This window comes from Taudactylus pleione, unplaced genomic scaffold, assembly GCF_031769625.1.
Source record: "Taudactylus pleione unplaced genomic scaffold, aTauple2 ptg000209l, whole genome shotgun sequence".
In the NCBI taxonomy this organism is placed as follows: domain Eukaryota; kingdom Metazoa; phylum Chordata; class Amphibia; order Anura; family Myobatrachidae; genus Taudactylus; species Taudactylus pleione.
In genome coordinates, this window is record NW_028284611.1 from 1535758 (window position 1) to 1542500 (window position 6743).

The 6743-nt window shown below is 49.9% G+C and overlaps 1 pseudogene across 1 annotated transcript in view; it reads left to right on the forward strand.

The window, feature by feature from the left end:
• Positions 1–237: 237 nt before the first annotated feature.
• The window catches only part of LOC148517806 (serine protease 27-like), a 42646-nt pseudogene continuing 36140 nt past the window's right edge, over positions 238–6743 (forward strand). The window contains exon 1 of the transcript XR_015879253.1: positions 238–274. The product of XR_015879253.1 is annotated as a serine protease 27-like (transcript). The remainder of the gene's footprint in view (positions 275–6743) is intronic.

Genomic DNA, 6743 nt, shown 5'->3' on the forward strand with positions numbered 1-6743 from the left:
GCTGCTTTTGTCATTTTGTTTTATATTATATTACTGTAAATAGAAGGACAGGGTCAGGTATTCAGCGATCACAGTGAGGGCGGAGGTCCTATAGATATTATAAGGAAAGAAACCTGAGGCCTCTCGCTGAGATACAAGCACGTTGCTCAGAGGAAGCCGCCAGGAGTTTCAATGTTCGGAGAAATGTTCTAATGCAGAAAGAACAGGGAAGAGGCGAGATCAAAAGTCGCCTCCGAAATGTGGGTTCTGTCTGCGCTTATCATACTGGGCACCTGTAAGTACAGCGACTCTTTTCCTGTAACAATAGATCACTGACACCTGCAGAGTAGTTCTCAACAAAGTGTTGCAAGATTATTATATGGAAATAAACCTTATTTTTAAATACAATATAATAGTTGTTTCAGCTAACACGTCAGAGGCGTTATTTGCTGGGATTTACCATAGTTTGTTAATATGACATTATTTTATTTGAGCTATGTATGTGAGCTTGTGTTACTTGTTGCCGCACACCTAAATATACACTATGTCATATTGTGTTACACAGGTACAGGCAACATTCAGCGCAATATTTAGCTAGATGTTTCTGCCATGTATTATATTGCAGTGTATAGGCTACAAGCCGAACAAGACACATCGATACGGGAAGTAGTGATTTCTACCAACCTCATATATTATGGGATGCAATCGGGAAACTGGTTGTCTTAATCCCGACAGCCGGCTTCCCGATTGCTTTATCCCGGCGAGGGTGAAATGCCCGGCGTCTAGATGCCGCTCATTTCACCAAAGCCGGGAGACAGGCGCCCGGCATCCCGATAGAAGGGATGCCGGGCGCCGCGAGCGGACAGCCGTGCGGGGGGGGGGGGTAGGTTTAGGGCACCCAGGGGGGACTTAGGGTTAGGCACCTCCCCCCCCCCGGGAGGGTTAGGCTAGGGGGAGGGACGGTTAGGGTTAGGCACCCCCGGGGGGGACTTAGGGTTAGGCACTTAGAGGGGGGATTAGGTTTAGGCACTTGGGGGTGGGTTAGGGTTAGGCACCCCTAAGGAGGGCTAGGGTTAGGGGGTTAGGTTAGGTTAGTTTTTACGATCGGGATTTCCAGCGCTGTCTGGCTTCCGCTGCATGGATTGGAACTGCCGGCCACAGGGCCAGCGGTATTTCATACCGATCTCTATATTATGCTTCATGCCCAGCTAAAACTCCCTGAGAACCCTGCAAAAACACCCTCACCTGCCCATGTGCACAATGCCCACCACCACCCTAAACCAGCCAAATAGGAAATCTCTTTGGTGCAATGGCTACAAATATTGGTGCATCGTGTGCCTATTCACCTGCTTCACCTGAGCACAGCCAATCACCAAATTCCGTCCATCCACCCACCCTAAATTAGGCCGCTATGCTTTGTGCCACCTCTTACAACTGCCACGCGCTGCTATGGAATAGTAAGCAAATGATCCACAGGGTGCTTATCTCATCTACTGGAGGCAGCCATTTTAGGTGCAGAACCAATATACCTGGATCCCTCCCAGAGAAGTCTCTAAAACGAAGCCCATTGGCTTCTATTAGGCAGGCTCAGGGAGGACAGAAGCCTCCCGTGGAGCAGAAGGGCGAAAACTATCAGGTCTACGCTCCTGAAAGTTTTGCTTTCCTGAGCTTAGTGCATGTGGGGAATGCGATCAAACCTCAGAAAGACAGCATTTTTCAGTATAGTCCATATCTCCCAGTGAGGCATATGGAAGCATCAGTTTAACAGCAGGTGGCGCTATAAGCCCAGCCTCCGCTTTCTTTAAGTATAACTTTGCTATGCACAATAAGTTCATGGAGCTGTGGTTAAGACTGTTATGTGCGTGTTTTCAATCTTTTATTTCTCAATGCTGTGGGGGAGATGTACTAAACTCTGGGAAGTGATAAACTGGAGAGCAATAAACTGCCAGCCACTCAGCTCCCAACTGTCATGTCACAGGCTGTGTTTGAAAAATGACAGTTGGGAGCTGAGTGGCTGGCAGTTTAACACTCTCTAGTTTATCACTTTTCAGGGCTTAGTACATCTGACCCAAGTTATATTAAATATTAACTTTTTATTAACTTTTTATGATGATGTGCGAGCAGACATTTCACAATTGGGAACAAACACAGTAATAAAACAGAAGTACGAGGATTCAGGGCTCGATTCAGACCCGCTCGCTAGATGCGTACGCTCGCTCCCAGCGTATGCAAATTCGGCTAAGTGACGGCATGGCAGGCAATCGCACGTCAAGGCATAAACACACCCACTATGTCTTGGCAACGCTTCCTAGTGAGCGGGTCTGAATCAGGTCCTCAGTGTTTCAGCCTACTATCTGCAGGAATATTGTACATAATACATGCATGTTACATATTGGTCCATTTAGAGTGTGAGCAATGCTTGGTGGGGCTATGTGATCCGGTCACACAGCAATGCGGCTATACAGGATAGAGAGTTATATGAATATAGCAGTAAATTAAATATAAGTATAACCGCATTGAGGGCTGGTAATCGGGAAGAATAGATTTGGAAAGTTAGGAGCGTTTAGATGCTTCCTTACTTACTGGTTGTCCATACATCATATTGTATGGCGCAAGGCGCTACTGAGACACTCCGAGAGGAGCAACATATTGTATTTTCCTTTACATGTTAGTCTTATCTCTGGTGGAATAAAAAGCCGCTCACAGTGTTACCAGAGACGCTGGGCTGCGACTTTAATGGCGCAGGAATTGATGTTACACTTGCACAAAGTCACATATGAAGCACAATGGAACTTGCATGAAAAAAAACAGCGACCGTTCACATCGGAGCCCTTTCTACAGTTTCAGACCCGGTCACGCACAGATGTACAAATGTCGCACACCGAATTCATCGGAATTAAGCTGCCAATGTAGTTTTCTGTCGTCTATGCATTTTTATTATGTGGATAAGATGCACATTTTGAGCGATAAAGCAGTTCTGTGCGGCCAAGTTGCAGGGGACCCGGGCACTGAGAGGGGCTATTAGGAGCGTCTGAAGTAACAGCAAAGGGGTCTATCCACTAGGTGACCTGAAAGACTGAGAGTCTAGTGTTCAGACCTTCAAGTCGCCGAGGTGCGGTGCCCGCACTGACCGGCGTTCACTGGAGCCCGACCTCCTATCTATGAACATGCCGGACCTGATGAGTGTCGTCAGGTTGACGGGCATGTTCAGTAGATAGTCGGGGTCGGCAAGGACCCAGCGTGCTCGCTCATCTCTGGTCCTTCCCGGCTAACAATTACATGACTTTGAGAACAATTCGGCCAAAACCTCCTGGATCACAAAGTTGTGAAATGGATAGGCCCCTTAAGAAAGGACACATTACATTTGTAGTTTGGAATTCAGTAAGCTGCCTGCAGAGGTGAGTTTACAGGGAATAATGGAAGTTTGACAGCGAGGAAAACAACTTGTAGTATGTGGGAGGGGGGGGTCAAATAGGTGGGGACAGGTCTGTGCAGGAACGGGACTGCGGCGCCCGTTAACCCCGCGCTTGGTCGAAAAAGGGTGGCGTGACAATTAGGCCATGCCCCTGGATAATGTTATTTGGGGGTGTGCCCGTATGGCATGCCTCCCAATTATCGTGAGGCTAGCGGCGAGACCATCACTCCGTCAGTAGCTGGGCTGCCCCCAGCCCTCTCCCTTTCAGCTTGACTGGAATCTTCGCTGCCGCGTTCTGTTTAGCAAAGCAGAGCTGCGGTGCTGGGGGTCCCCAACCTCCCGACCGCCTGCTGGTCACTTCAGCCCGCGGGTGGAACATCGTGACAGTGCCCGAAAAATGGGTCTGTCCCGCTGAAATCGGGATGGTTGGGAGGGGTGATCCCTCTGTGGGGTGGCGTCCCTGTTGACCGCACTGGTCGAACGCCCCAAGAGCTGGCACTGGGTGGGGATGGTTCTGTAATCTGGAATGGGAGCAGGTCAGTGAATGCGCTCATTGGGAACAGTGGGAGGTAGTTTAGGCCAAGAGAAGAAATATATATGGGTACAGTTATCTTACTGACTCTTATATGACAGATGTTACCTTGACAGATGTTACCTAAGCAGACAGTGGTCAACTCATTTGTGAGGCTGAAGGGAAAGGGTACCGGAGAAACAGAAGAACAGGAGAAGATACAGTAGTAGAGAGTTCACACCATGCTTGCCGACATTTAGCTCCCTCCTTCCGGGAGGGAGCTGTCGGGCTTACAGGGCTGGGGGCGTGACGTGGCCAAAGGGGGCGGGGCCCAGCACCTGACGTGGTGTTGGGGGCGGAGCATGGGGCGTGACAGCACGATTGCGTCATCGTGGCTCCGCCCTCTCTGCACAATGCCGTGATTAATGGCATTGTGCAGCCAGGGGCGGAGCCACGATGACGCGATTCAGCGCGAATCGCATCACCAGCCCCCCTGCTGCCGGTGTTTTTACTTAAAAGTGCGGGAGGGTGTGGGCACATTGCCGGGGCCGGGAGGATTGCCTGCCTTCCCGGGAGGTCGGGAGCTGCACCCGATTTTCGGGAGGCTCCCGACCAAATCGGGAGGGTAGGCAAGTATGGTTCACACTTCATTTCCATTTACAAGCGGTTCTCAAACTCAGGGCTTGATTCAGACCCGCTCGCAAGCACTATGCGCTTGCAAGCGGGTTGATGGCCGGGCAGTGCGTACGCGCGAGCCACGGAGCGAGCGAGAAATCACTCGCTCCAGCGCTCGCATCCAAAAGGGGCAGCTGTCGAGGCCGAACAAAACAGGAAGCCAAACAAAAAAAAACATGCGGCCACCCTGATTCAGAGCGAGCGACTCTGAATCAGGCCCTCAGTCCTTGAGGCCCCCTAATATACCAGGCTTGAAGCATAGCCATACTTAAACACAGGTGACTTAATTAGGACCTACATTAAGTCAGTTTGGTTATATCATCTGTGCACAAGCATGGATATCCTTAAAACCTGGACAGTTAGGGTGTATTAAAGACTAAGGGGTCCTATGTACTAAGCAGCGATAAGTGACAAAGTGAAAAGTGATAAGAGAGTGCTAAGGTGCCAGCCAATCAGCTCCCAACTGTCATTTTTCAAACACAGCCTGTGAGATGGCAGTTGGGAGCTGATTGGCTGGCACCTTATCACAGAAGGTGCAGGGAAGGTTGTGGTTCAAGGAAGTGGATTACACTGAGGACCTCACTCAGAGTCGGTTGTTGCGCCCGCTCGGTCGTAAGGGAAAAGGGTCCGGATATGCAAATGAAGCGCTCGCAAGTTGCGTCGTTAAGATGGGATCGTTAGCTGGATGAGCGAGGGGAGGATGCGGCCGTAAGACTAAAAACACTCCCCTTCTCGTTCGCAATACACGTCATCTCCGGGCATATAAGGATTAATCAAGACCATCAGAGCTGGTCGTAGAACTTAAGGTTGACCATGACCCTCCTCTTAAGCACTACGATCAAGTCAGTGTAAAGAAACTCCCATGTCACATGTGCCATGACACTACTTAGTTAATTATGCACTCCCAATAAACGCAGTTCGCATAATTAGGCACGCCTGCGTTCGGATCACCACTCCCCCGTTCACAAGCACCTTCCCCTGTTACCACCCACAACCGCCTCATCCTGTCACTCAAACTAACAACCTGGCCAAGTTGAAGGAGAGAGAAATTTCCGATAGCAACAGCTAGTTTGCGCACGGCCACATTGCAAAACTTACCGCATGCGCTGTTTTGCAAACATCGCTGGGTACGACCGAGCGGCCACTTACGACCAACTCTGAATGAGGTCCTGAATGCTGGTACTGTCCAGGTAATGTTGGAGCTTGTTAGTCTGGTTCCTGTATTAGGAAGGAGATCTTTGGCAGTGACGGTGGTCAGAGGGGTGAGTCTGGGAGGTCTGAGAGAGACTTACAGTATACTGACTGGCACTGTGCAGGGCATGTTGGCAGGATTGGCAGATAGCGGTATATTGGAGGAAATGATGAGAAGTGCCAGTCGGTTGACATTGCCGAGATCATAACAAACTGTAGGCACACCTGTATGGTTAGGTGGTGGCACTGCAGGGTCAGGGAGGAGAAAGTACAGAGCACAGCGATAGGATGATAGAACTCAGGGCCCGATTCAGACCCGCTCGCTAGGCTGCGTTCACACATAGCATGCCAATGTTTGTAATGTGCGCATGTGTATAAGAACGCAGCGTCATTGTACACGTCACATGGCTGGAATTATAACGCAGCAGCAACTCGCAGTGCTTGTGGTAGGGTATGGTCAGCCACAAGTGCTGCGTATGGATCCGATGTTACCCGATGTTACCGATTGTTGCATACACTTCCTGGAGATGACGTGTATTACTAAGGGAAAGTGGGCGTCTTAAGACAAGCTGGTGGGCATCTAAATACACACCACGATTTCACGCCAAGACATAGTGGGCGTGCTAATGCCTTGCCGTGCGATCGCCGGATTTGCATACTTTGGCTGTGTGCGAACACATCTAGCGAGCGGGTCTGAATCGGGCCCTGAGACTTCTGCACCATTCAATGTTTTGGTTTTGGATTAGAGGGCCTGATTCAGAGCCGGACGCTATTTGCGCTCGCTCGTTCAGAAGAAAGGGGTGGCTATTCAAATTAACCGTTCGCTCTTTGCGGTCTGTTGACGCCTCTATGTCTGAACGAGCGAACAAAACTTGCGGTCGTAATCTCTGCTATTTAATAGATTAATTGAGTACATCGAACGGCGTCTGAACTGCTCGCTATTCTTGTGGTTGGATTTTCCTACCGCAATCT